Source organism: Polypterus senegalus, chromosome 2, assembly GCF_016835505.1.
Source record: "Polypterus senegalus isolate Bchr_013 chromosome 2, ASM1683550v1, whole genome shotgun sequence".
In the NCBI taxonomy this organism is placed as follows: Eukaryota; Metazoa; Chordata; class Cladistia; order Polypteriformes; family Polypteridae; genus Polypterus; species Polypterus senegalus.
In genome coordinates this window covers 236,294,941-236,309,320 of record NC_053155.1, presented here as the reverse complement: position 1 = coordinate 236,309,320, position 14,380 = coordinate 236,294,941, and positions in this window count along the sequence as shown.

Here is a 14,380-nt window from a genome sequence, read left to right as displayed (position 1 = left end):
TAAGGGCAAAATTGAACAATGACAAGCACAAAATACAAACTAAGTATATACAGGAATGCTATTCAAAAAGACTAACACAGTCGTTCACAGCTCTTTTTGTCTGCAATGTCAGATGCTGAAAAGGCAAACAATGCTGGGGGTACTTGAGTTTCAGGTGCAGGGCACAGACTACCTGGCCAATCTTCTAGGACATCTGCTCAGCAAACCCAATCAGCTACGATGTTGCAACGTTCTACCAGACACAGCCTCCATTCCAGGCAGATGTCAGCTATTTTTCAGCATCCTCCCTTGTGCACATGTGTGTATCTGCCAGTGCACACACATGCACACACATGCACACACTTCCACTTTCAGGTAACATCCTGAACTTGACTTATGGCTCCCACTTTCGCAAGGCTGGTGTATGTGCAATTTTTCTGTCGGTAACCTTCACGCAACATGTGGACTTAAATGGATGTCCTTTCTCTGAAGGCATGTTGGTGTGCTGATGCTCAAGGGTTCAAAGGAGTATGAAAGACCTCCTCACTGCCGGCTTGAACGGCTAGCATCACTTCTATCCACACCTCACAATCAATTACAAAAGAAGGGAAAAACTATAATGTTACTTTTGCTTTCAAATGAACCCTCCCACTCAGTAAGATAGCCTCTTTATACTCGAGGAACATGGAGTGCTAGCTGCAGCAGATTGGCCCACACAGTACCCTGTAATATTACACATTTGTAGTGGGCCCATCCTACTCTTCTTATTCGTCTTGTGATTTTTGGTTTTAATTATATAGATTAAAGTATATGATATTGTATGTTCTGTGAAGTAGCTTGTGGTGGCACAGGCTCCTGACAGCAGCATATCAGAGATTCAGTTGGGCGTGAATTAGGAGTGACCCCCATAGCACAAACTAGGCATCAGTATTTGAAGCAAATATACATGGAAAAGCACCGCATTTTTACGATTACAACTCATGCGGTGACTTCATTAGTATTTTAACATTTAACCACAGTAAAAAATCCATGAAAATAAAAGTTTGAAAGAGGGGAAATTACATATAGTCAGCAACAGGAGATACCAAAAATAAATAAAAAATGAGAGTTAATGTGTGTGGTGAACTTGCTGCTCATGAAGGGAATCTCAAAAAAATAAATAAATAAATAAATTTGAAATTAAATAACCATTTGCCCAAACTTGTTGCAGGCTAAAGCAACAAATGACAATAGAGCAAAGTTTTTTTTTTTTGATTCTGCATTTTTTTTTTACTATAATGTAAGCCTTGACCAATGATAATAGCAGGAGAAAATGGATTTCTGTCACAGTCAGTAAAATTGTATGGATTAAGATTGACAGGTTTTGACAATTTAAAAAAAAATGTATTTTAGCGTATTAGGGTCACGGTGAAAAAAAAAATACGGACACAGTCAAGAAAAAAAAAATCTAAATGTCAAGATTAAAGTCGACATGTTGACTTTATTCTCGACATTTATGTTGAGATTAAAGTCAACATTTCCACTTTATTCTAGTAGTTTATTTTGTCAGTAGAATGTCGCAATCTAAACTTCATCTTAAAATGAGTGTTTAATTTACTATATTTTCTCAAACCCCGTCATAAATTAATGTAGCACATCAAATGCTTTATATTAAGTGCTCCTCGACCCAGTTGTTAATCTCTACGCGCTTCTTAAACAGACTTCCTCTTGCACTGAGAGGCTCAGGCAGCGATCGCTACACTTTCATTTCATGATGTTCCTGCTCTAAGAACATTCAGAGTACTAAGATAAATACTTGATATCTTTTTCACGATGAAATGCATTAAAGCATGTATTAGACATGGGTGACGGGGGGCACGGTGGCATGGCTGTAGTGCTGCTCCCTTGCATTAAGGGGTCCCCAGTTGTATGTTCAGTGTAGAGAACTTTATGGCAAGTGTGACGAGGATCCAAAAAACTGGTTATATGAAAGGGTATCGCACGGGTTTAACTTAAATATTGTGCAAATGTTGGGTTCATGATGTGGTGATCGGAGACACGAACGCAGAATTCAATGGAGGACTTTCTTTATTGCATGCGTGCTTTCTGTATCTGACGCTAAACCTCCAGTTCAAATCCTTGTTTTTTCTTTCTGCACATAAAATCACCTCATGATAAACGTCTTTGTGAAATTAAAACAAGTTATAAACTTAGACCTCGGAGTTTTCAGAAATTTAAATTATTAAATCATGTGGGGGCACGGTGCTTGCTGGGATGGAGTTTTCAGAAATTCAAAAAAAACTTCGTTATACATGTTTCCTTTTGCTATCCATTCAGGGTTGCACCCATCCCAGCAAGCACCTTGTGCGAGGCAGGAGTAAATCCTGAATGAGGCGCCAACACATCGCAGGGTGAATACGTGCAACACATACAGTAGCAGGGTCAGTAATACAGTAATCCCTCGCTATATCGCGCTTTGACTTTCGCGGTTTCACTCTATCGCGGATTTTAAATGTAAGCATATCTAAATATATATCACAGATTTTTCGCTGGTTCGCCGCTTTCTGCGGACAATGGGTCTTTTAATTTATGGTACATGCTTCCTCAGTTTGTTTGCCCAGTTGATTTCATACAAGGGAAGCTATTGGCGGATGGCTTAGAAGCTACCCAATCAGACCATGTATTACATATTAACTAAAACTCCTCAATGATATAAGATATGCTTCCCGTGCGGTGCTTGAGATTGTTTGCTTCTCTCTATCTTTCTCACTCTCTCTGCCTGACGGAGGGGGTGTGAGCAGAGGGGCTGTTTGCACAGAGGACACGGAGGCTCCTCTACAAATGCCGCCTTATCGCGGTGCTTCTGTATACTTAAAAGCACGTATTGATTTTTTGATTGCTTGCTTTTCTTATCTCGCTCTCTCTCTCTGACATTCTCTGCTCCTGACGGCGCTCTTTTGAAAATAAGATATGTTTGCATTCTTTTAATTGTGAGAAAGAACTGTCATCTCTGTCTTGTCATGGAGCACAGTTTAAACATTTGGCTAAAGGGTGTTATTTCATGTCTAGAGGGCTCTAATAATGTTAACAGGGTGGGAGAGTTTATAAGGGCTTAAAATATATAAAAATAACCATACAAACATATGGTTTCTACTTCGCGGATTTTCTGGAACGCAACCCCCGCGATCGAGGAGGGATTACTGTACATAACAAACCCCACATCCTACATGTCTTTGAAAGAAAACTGAAGCACGCCGAGTAGACCCACCAGAAAAACATGCAAACTCAAGGCAGGGAACACCCGGGACCCCCTTGTTGTGAAGCAGCAGTGCAACCACCGTGCCCCCATATGCTTTAATACATTTTAAGTTCTGTGCATTTTAAGTTTTGAAAACTCTGAGATCTAGGTTTATAACTTGTTTTAATTTCACAAAGACGTTTATCGTGTGGTGATTGGTTATGTGCAGAAAGAAAAAACAAGGATAGGAATTGGAGGTTTAGTACGTCAGATAGAGAGAGCGCGTATGCAATAAAGAAAGCCCGCTCAGAAGAACATCCATTGAATTCTGCATTCGTGTCCCCGACCACCAGATCACGAACCTAACATTTACACGACTTTAATTATGTCGAGAATAAAGTGTAAATATCGAGAATAAAGTCAACATGTCGACTTTAATCTCGACATTTAGATTTTTTTCTTCACTGTGTCCGTTTTTTTTCCATCGTGGCCCTAATACGCTTCCGTACTAATCATACGTTCTGGTGTGTAAAATAATAAGATGTGACAAAAACTAAAAAATAACTGCTGAAAACTAAAACTAAACAAAAGCTAAAAAAATACGAAAAGCTAAAAACTAAAAAAATGTGAAAAACTATATAAAACTAAATACACAGAATCAAAAACTAGATAAACACTGGTTTAAAGATCAATCACTGGCATTTTGTTTATAACTTTTCTTAAGGGAACCTAATACATTTCCACATAAAGCTGCCGTGAATAAGCAACTAAACAAAAAATGATGGGCCGACGCAACTATAAGCAACTTGTTGAGTGGCCCTCCACAACCATACTTCATTTAAACCTTTTAAACTGTAAATTTAAGGTTAATTTCTTAAGACCAAATTCAGAATTTCTTTTTAAAATATGGCATGTAACTGAAGGGAGGGTAGCATTCAAAGCAGAGCACACTCAAGTCTAAATGAAAATATCAAAACTGAAAGCTGTATACATACACACACACACAAAGTTTATACTGTTTATGTGTGTATCAGTGAATGAACAAAAAGACGCTATTAAGCTTGTAGTAAGATAGTAGTAATAGTACTGTCACATGTACAAAGCACAGTGACTTTTTGAAATTAAAATTATACAGAATTGCTACCTAAGCACCAATGCCACATTTCACTTATGTCTGTCGCCCTCTCCTGGCCTATTAAAAAGAACACAAAGTAATACAAGCATAGCAAGCAGAAACTAAGTGAATTAAATTAACTAAACTATTAACCTTCATAAGCTTGAGCAAGCGTATTGATAGTGTGATGGACTGGCACCCCAGTGTTAGTAGAGATGTACAGACAATAACAACAATAGAAGATGGCATTCATACCCACACCCATATTTTCCTCCAACTCACTTTATAGTGGTAGACAAACAAGGAATAAATGTTCACAAGTAAAACATAACACAAATCACTACTATTTATAAAATTCATGAAAATTACATTTTTTGTAAATTACTTGAACAGTTGATGTACCCAACTCACTTTTTATTTTACTCCATAGATTCTAAATGTTCCAAATATTCTAAATATTTCTGAAATTGCAATTTAACTACTGTACTATAATTCTAGCAACAATTTTCAAAATAATAATTTCATTTATTAGGGCTGCTGAACAGACACCTCTACAAAACTGAAACTTACCATAACTCAATGATAATGTAAAATATTAGGAAAAGAGAAAAAAAAAAAAACTATTAGGCATTGATAGTAAATAATGTATACATCTAAAAGGCTCCAGATCTGTTTGTTATTTCGTTCTTTGAGCAAAGCATTATTTTCAAGTCATAGACATGATTTTTGCATGCATGTACTTTATTTGTCCAAAGTATAGTAATCAGCAGCCTGACCAACCAGGGGCACAGCAAGACAGAACAAGTGGCAAGAAATACTCCAGTGTAATCTGTCAATAGAGAAAAAGTTCTGTGCAAGCTGTGACGGTGGCGTGAGGTTAGCACACATGACGTTCAAACAAACAAATCCTAGCCATCCCACTTTATCATTGTCTTTGAAATGTATTTACCTCCTTATTCTTGTCACAGCTCAAACTACTCCACATGCAGCCATTTTGTCTTTAGCATTATTTATTGCAATTTGGAATTTCACACATACAAACATTCTAAACACTGCTGAATTCGATTAGAGAGTATATACAGTACAGTCATATGAAAAAGTCTGGGAACCCCTCTCAGCCTGCATAATAATTTACTTTCAACAAAAAAGATAACAGTGGTATGTCTTTCATTTCCTAGGAACACCCGAGTACTGGGGTGTTTTCCGAACAAAGATTTTTTAGTGAAGCAGTATTTAGTTGTATGAAATTAAATCAAATGTAAAAAAACTGACTGTGCAAAAATTTGGGCCCCCTTGTAATTTTGCTGATTTGAATACAGTAACTGTTCAATATTGATTACTTGCAAAACCAAATTGGTTGGATTAGCTCATTAAGCCTTGAACTTCATAGACAAGTGTGTCCAATCATGCGAAAAGGTATTTAAGGTGGTCAATTGCAAGTTGTGCTTCCCTTTGACTCTCCTCTGAAGAGTGACAGCATGGGATCCTCAAAGCAACGCTGAAAAGATCTGAAAACAAAGATTGTTCAGTATCATGGTTTAGGGACAGGCTACAAAAAGCTATCTCAGAGGTTTAAACTGTCAGTTTCAACTGTAAGGAATGGAATCTGGAAATGGAAGGCTACAGGCTCAGTTACGGTTAAACCCAGGTCTGGCAGGCCAAGAAAAATGCAGGAACGGCATATGTGCAGGATTGTGAGAATGGTTACAGACAACCCACAGATCACCTCCAAAGACCTGCAAGAACATGTTGCTGCCAATGCTGTATCTGCACATCGTTCTACAATTCAACGAAATTTGAACAAAGAACATCTGTATGGCAGGGTGGTGAGAAAGAAGCCCTTTTTGCACTCATGCCACAAACACAGTCACTTGTTCTATGCAAATGCTCATTTAGACAAGCAAGGTTCATTTTGGAACAAACTGCTTTGGACTGATGAGACAAAAAAAAAGTGCGTTGCATGGCGGAAGAAGAACACCACATTCCAAGAAAAACACCCGCTGCCCACTGTCAAATTTGGTGGAGGTTCCATCATGCTGTGGGGCTGTGTGGCTAGTTCAGGGACTGGGGCCCTTGTTAAAGTCGAGGGTCAGATGAATTCAACCCAATATCAACAAATTCTTCAGGATAATGTTCAAGCATCAGTCACAAAGTTGACGTTACGCAGGGGTTGGATATTCCAACAAGACAATGAGCCAAAACACAGTTCGAAATCTACAATGGCATTCATGCAGAGGGAGAAGTACAATGTTCTGGAATGGCCGTCACAGTCCCATGATTTGAACATCATTGAAAATCTATGGGATGATTTGAAGCATCGGCAGCCATCAAATTTAATCTGAACTGGAGAGATTTTCTATGGAAGAATGGTCAAAAATACCTCCATCCAGAATCCAGACACTCATCAAAGGCTAGAGGAGGCGTCTAGAGGCTGTTATGTTTGCAAAAGGAGGCTTAGGCTTAACTAAGTATTGATGTAATATATCTGTTGGGGTGCCCAAATTCATGCACCTGTCTAATTTTGTTATGATGCATATTGCATATTTTCTGTTAATCTAATAAACTTAATGTCACTGCTGAAATACTACTGTTTCCATAAGACATATCATATATTAAAAGGAAGTTGCTACTTTGAAAGCTAAGCCAATGATAAACAAAAATCCAAAGAATTAAGAGGGGTTCCCAAACTTTTTCATATGACTGTAATTGCATGTTCTAATACAATACATAGACGGAAACTGAACTCTTTCAAAGCTGTCTCAAACTTTCCATTTTATTTTTTTAGGTAATGTAATGCACAAAGCACCCATTGCAATAGCCATGACTGTCTGTCTGTCTGTCTGTCTGCATTAAACTGCTCAGCCCCTGTGGACAAATTTTGTTAACAAATGTAAATATTCTTCTAAGAAATTTGTCAAGACAGTTCAATTTTCACTAAGATATCTTGAACAGATCACGCTGTACAGTTTTAAAATTTCAAAATATCCCATTGAAAGCTATTGATGAATTTCCAAAATTGTCTATCTTAAAACAGAGATTCATTCTATGTGAATTTAGCAATGAATTAGTTTACTGTTTCATTTTTATCTTGAGTGGTTACACCACCACCTCCACCTCCCATAGCTGCTACAGACCACAAACGGATCCCCATTGCAAGTTAATAAAACACCAGCAGTATGCGTGGACAGGAAGTTACTCACTGTCATTGGCTGCTTGAGTGTGCTCAGGGCTGCAGTTCTCTAGTGTCATATATAGCAAGGCGCTCGTGAAAACCTCTGCATCGTCAAGCTGTTTCAACTTTAAGAGAGCTTCCCAGTGGCTTGAGTGTTAGCAAAAGGAAACAAATGCATCAGCACCTTAATCCTCCTGAGGCTTTAAGTTATAACAGGTAAATAAATGATTTTCCTAACCGTAAAAGTACAAAATGCAATCAAGGAAAAGAAAAGGTTTTCTACTGTAGCCATGACTTATTACTCTGTGACATTATGTACAAGAGTAAATAAACATTTACCTAGTGTTTACCTTGCACTAAACAAACTTCACAACAACATTATCTACAGATTTCAATGACTGACTATTTCACTGTCAGTATAATTAGGGTGACCAGACATCTCATTGACAGAGACAATCCCAATTTTAAGCTGTACATCTCCATAAATAACTAAAGAATATACAAATGTCCCAATTTTAACAAGCTGCCCATCTAACACTCCTCCACCAAAAACAAACATCTTCTCACTATATTTAGAATGGTGCAATTGAAACTCCAAAGGGACCCCTCCTCCTTTAATGTAATACATGTATAATAAACTTGATGCTTGATTAAAAACTTGAGTTAAATTTGAACAGCATTGTTACAATGACCAAGAAAACGGCAAAAACAGAGTACAGTATGCCATTTAATTTTTTCCATATTGACCACTGTACAATCCCATATATTCACTTATTTACGTGTTCCACACCCTCATGACCTGATCCCTCTCAGATGATGCTTAGGAGATTAAGCTGGCATTAATAAATGAGAATGGGCTTTATGTGTGGGCATACCTGCTATACAAGTGTTCCAGATTTTGAACTTTGAAAAACTACAGTAGTTACCCTATAATTTACAGTATTATCAAAGTGATACATTCACCTGGTATCCATAATGGTGATTTGCTGTAATAAACTTTGCCTTTCACTTCTGCTATTCCCTAACATTTGTTATTACTGAATAGCTCTGAAAGTCCCATTTCTTGAAAATTACAAAGGTCAAATATATTATTTGCTCAAAGAAGGAAGTACAGTAATTACAAAAATGTTTTTGTTTAGGTTATGTTAATTGGCAATTGAAAATTGTGGGGTGTGTGTGAGTGAAAGTGATCCCTGTAATGGGATGCCTCTTTTCTGCCTTTTGCCCAATCCTAATGAGATGTTCTTTGGCACCCAAAACCCTGAATGAATTGAGGTTTCCATTGAGGGTGACAGTGCCTGCACTGTCCTAGATCATACCTGGGATGCTATGCCATGGATACATTTTTCAAACTTTAGATTAGCATGGGAATAAACTTTGCCTATTTTTCTTCCTTTGGCCAATGCATGCTGATTCAGCCCTTCACCAAATCCATCTATTTATCAACTATAAATAGATTATCTGCCATCCAAAACTTACACATTGTGTAGCACAAATCAGTTCCAGATAAGATGTTAACATAACAGTAATGCCTTTCAAAAGATACTGCATGCAAACATGATAACCAAAGTTAAATGTGTCCAGAATGCCTCCATGGGAAGGGTCTAGAGCAGAGCAAACCAGTATTTTCTTTCTACTTTCCACTCCTTTTCTGATATATTAATTGAGAGATCTTTTTCCCAGTGTCCTCTTGGATCTTTGAAAGGGAGGGATTGTAAAATAATTTTATATATTGTAGAGATGGAGTCTAAATCCTTGAGATTGAGCAATATTTTTTCCAGCATGGATGAGGGTGCAAGATGAGGAAAATCTGGCAGGATCTGTTTAACAAAGTTCCTGATTTGAAGATAGTGAAAGAAATGGGTAGCTGGAAAGTTAAACTTGTAAATGTAATTGTTGTAATTACGTGCGTCGATTTGGTGGGGAGCCTCCCGCGATGACGAATGCGGCGGTACAGGCGCGTCAAGCAAGTAATAGGGACGCAGTGTAATCCGGGCCCACTTCTAATAAATAGCAGGTGCCAATACACGGCGTACCCTACAAGTGAGGTCGGTACGATGGCAGACTGGTTAGAGGAAGGATCGATCGAGCCGGGGCAGCTGGTTAGTGCTGGCTCCCGGAGCGAGGCAGTTCTAAAGATGCCGCCATCGGTCATTTGTAAAAATAAAGGGGTACAGACAGTAAAAGGGCTTTCTTTGTTTAATAGAGACCCAGACTGTGAACAAGCCCCAGATGAAACAGGAGACCTCTAAATTAAAACCGGGGTCTCCTGACAAGTCGGAAAAGGGCCATAAGAGCACAAAGGTGGCCGGGGAATTCTCCTCAGCGGAGAAGCGGGCGGCGCCAGAAGAACCCAGGTGCTTCAAGTCCCACAGAGTGAGACTACCAAGGGAACCGCGGCTGTGCTATGAATGCCGCAGACCGGGACACGAGTGGAGAGGTTGTCCTAGGAGGACAGATAAACAAAATATTTATTTATATAATGTTCCTCCTAGGTTCACACGGGAGTGGCAACTGCATCGTCAGGACCCGGTCTTTGGATCTCCTTGGGGGAAGATGTCCCGTGTGGGACAAGACGTGCAAAACCTTGGTTTTCCGCTAGGGGGGGTGGGAGTATTGTGAGATGTGGCAGGCTTGTCATCCCGGCCAATACCCCCAGGCCGCCAGATGGAGCCCTCCCTGCAGTATGGAGGTGCCCCGAAGACCAGCAGGGAGCCATAGGATATGTAGTTTTTATACAAGAACCTGCTGGATACCACAGGGGCCGCAAGAGGGAGCTGCAGAGGACCAAAGACTTCTTCATGCCCTATAACCCGGAAGTGAGTCAGAGGAAGAGTGATGTGCTTCCGGGGTGAGAAGAAAGGACTTGTACCTGACCCGGAAGGGATTGAGAGTCACATGGACTGGGAATTGGAATGCTTCCGGGTCAGGGTATTTAAAAGCACTGTGGAAGCTCCCAGACGGAAAGCTGAGCTGGGTGGAAGGGTGGCAACGCGTCTGGGAGTTGAAGGATTGGATTATTGTTATTGATTGTGATTTGTATGAGTATAGTGGAGGAGAGGGTGCTTTGTGCACTGTGGGGATTTAATAAAGTCAATTATTGGACTTTTACCTGGTGTTTCGAGTTGTGGACAAGGGTTCAAGGGAGCGAGAGCGCCCACTATATATATACATATATATATATATATATATATATACACATATATATATATATATATATATATATATATATATATATATATATATATATATATATATATATATATATATATATATATATATATATATATATATATATATATATATATATATATATATATATATATATATATATATATATATATATATATATATATATATACATATATATATATATATATATATATATACACACATATATATATATATATATATATATATATATATATATATATATATATATATATATATATATATATATATATATACACATACATATATATATATATATATATATATATATATATACATATATATATACATACATATATACATATATATATATACACATATATATATATACATATATATATACATATATATATACACATATATACATATACATATATATACATACATATATATACACATATATATATATATATACATACATATATATATATATATATATATATATATATATATATATATATATATATATATATATATATATATATATATATATATATAAGCTACCAAGTAGTGTGGCAGACAGTAGGACTTTAGGTAGTTTCAAAACTAGATGATGAGAAGGATTGGTGAGCTGTTCTCATCTAGATTGTTTTTATGTTCTATAAGTATACAATCATACAATAGAAAGTAACAATTTCTTGTTTTTTTCCAAAAACAAATTGCTATTACTGTGGTGGGCTGGTGCACTGCCCGGGGTTTGTTTCCTGCCTTGCGCCCTGTGTTGGCTGGGATTGGTTCCAGCAGGCCCCCGTGACCCTGTAGTTGGGATATAGCGGGTTGGATAATGGATGGATAGACATTGCTATGTTGTAAGAAGGCTACACCACCACCTGTCCTGTACTTAAATTTCTCTGTGGCATGCCAGCCACTGCGAGTATTTATTAAAATTTCCACACCTGAAAGGACAGCAATCTCAAACACAGGGAAGCCTCATAGAGAAGCATGGAAATAGGTGAGTAAAAACACTATAACCTAGAATCATAGTAGACCCAGTGACCAGTGGCACACCAAACCAGGTCTGCATGATGCACTGTTCATGCCGTCAAAGAAATTTGAAAGAAACAGGGAAAAGACAATGGAAGATAGAAAAATGTCAATATGAATCTAATGATGAGAACTTAAAAAGTCACAGCTCTTAATGGACAGAAGGGAATCTGGTGAAGCGCATACTCAGCATCTGGCATTAAATTGCCCACTGGCTTTCAACAGAGTGTTAAAAGTAAAGTGATTAGCAAAAGAGAGTATAGTATGCAGAGAGTCTACATAGAATGAAGCTACAACCAGCCAGGAGAAAGTGAGGCTGAAGTCTGTTTTCAGCTTTCTGCAGTGGAAGCAATTTTGTGGTCTATGAGTGCATCTCAACCAATGGTGTAGGGAAGCTTGTCAAAAATAATTTAAATGATGACTACTGAGAAATATAAACATTTTGTCTCATTATACTGTACCTTTAGGAAAACAAGACATTTGCACTTCACTTTTTCAAAATAACAGCAGCAAACACAATGAAAACTTACCTGAAGGGGATATTTTGCAGTTGGAACATCAACAGAATTAGACTGATCACCTCAGAGCCATGACCTCAGTAGAGCTAAAGCGGTTTGGGATCACTTGGACAGAGAAAATAACTAAAGAAACCAAAACCAAGCCAGAGTTTTGGCATATCCTGCAAGAAGTTTGGAAGAATTTAGCACAGAAAACCTACAAAAATATACAGTAGTGTACCAAAAAAAAATAACGGCTTCAGTTTTGCATTCTATGAGGTGAGACGTTTTAAAAAACAACACATTCCTGTTACTTTTTATTGTATCATTTGCTTACTTGTGTTCATTCTAATGCTAAGTATTACATCCATGAGAAACTAAACACTTACTGACCACATAACTAACTTTAAAAATAATTTTCTTGGATAACCCAAGACTTGCACTCAGTTTGCTGTGTATTTATTTTCCCCTGTCATGGCATCAAACTTTATTCTAATAGCCTTTTTTGTTACTTAAATATTTAGTGACCCTCTCATTTTAACTAAACTATTTCATATGAAAAAATATCCTTTTAACCTGCATAAGAACAAATTATGCATTCAATAAATTACAACTTTTAACCAAAAATCTATCAGTGACCAGATAGATAGTTCAATCACTGTGTTAAGACAAATAATTGGGTGTTTTAATTACTTAATTAGTGAATGTTTTAAATATTTTAGGTGCCATCTGTTTTTAGCTTGTGTTTGAATGAGGGTTGCATGTGAAAGTATGCGCTGATTTAATTAGTGGATTACTTGTTGAGCAGCAGCACTGTATTTAGAAGACAGCAGCTGCAGGATGAATCAGGTATAAGAAGGAGTGGGTTAGAACAGGAAGGGGTTGTGTTGTGCAAAGAAAGTTGAGTAAGAACAAATCACTGGTGGGTGAGGTACTAGGTGAAAGGAAAGGGTGTTATGGGTTTGACTGACCTTCTGTTAAAAAGCCAGCAGTGAGGGCTCCAGGATTTGGCTAAGTGATGGAGCTGATGAAGGAAAGCGTGAGAGAGCTGGGAGCTCTAGACAAAGCAGCATTTGATGAAGGGCTAGATACCCTGGGGGCTGCAGTAGGTGTTAGAGGTAGTGGTTCGGAACGATTTGGTGGGGAAGGAGCAAGACACAGCTGCATCTGGAGAAGGGCAGGGTGTCCTGGGAACCTAGGAAGCTATTAGTGGTACAGTTGGATCAGTGTGATGTTATTAGGGATACAGCAGGCTGTAACACTGAAGTCTCCTGTTGTCCTGACTAGGAGAGAAGGGGAATATGAAAGGACACAAAGGTTGTGCCTCTGTGATGTTCAGGCTTTTAACTTTATTTATTGTGTTATTTGCACCCTACACACAGCGATTGGTTTTAATGACACTTTTTTGATTCATTGAATTTTCTTTACTGACTTATTGTTTAATTATTGTTATTATTATTTTCTGTTGTCAGTAAACTGCCATTCTTTTAATTTTTAAAACCTTGCCTGTCTGGTCATTCACCCTGGTCCACACTTGATTATGACTATCAATGTCTCAGGAGTCAGAAGATGCCTATGGTTGTGGGGACCTGCGTCCCTCTGTTTCTGGAAGGAGAATCTCTTCTCATGTTGTTCAAGCAAACAATGTCTTTCTGAAGCATATCTGAACTACATTCTTTAAATTTTCACTTCAGTATAGACCACAGGCTGTCTCCTTTAGATTAGCAACTTTAATCTCAAGGTGCAAATGATACAAACATTGTCTCACAGTTTCTTCCATTAATCCAAACATCAACAAAGCCTGGAACTGCAGAAGCCTTCTTTCTGAACTTTTTTTTTTTTTTTTTTTTTAGAATGGTGGGGTAATACAGGTCTCAATAAACATTATGTTGTATCAGCAACCATTTAACCTTGTTTTAATTTAAATACCTGGCATAACAACTTTTAAAAAAAAAACAATTATAAATGACCCAAACTGATATAGTTGGGTCTAATAATGGAAGGATGTATACATAAATAGTTCAATGAAAACATGTGCAATATCAACATTCAAAGTGGCAAGTATTATAAAAGAAACACAAGTTTAATTTAAAGGCATGGCTATTTGACAATGTACTACTTCTAATCATGAACAACTCGTCATCAAGTTTGCCCATAGTGCATACAATTAATTTCAGGCAAACAGC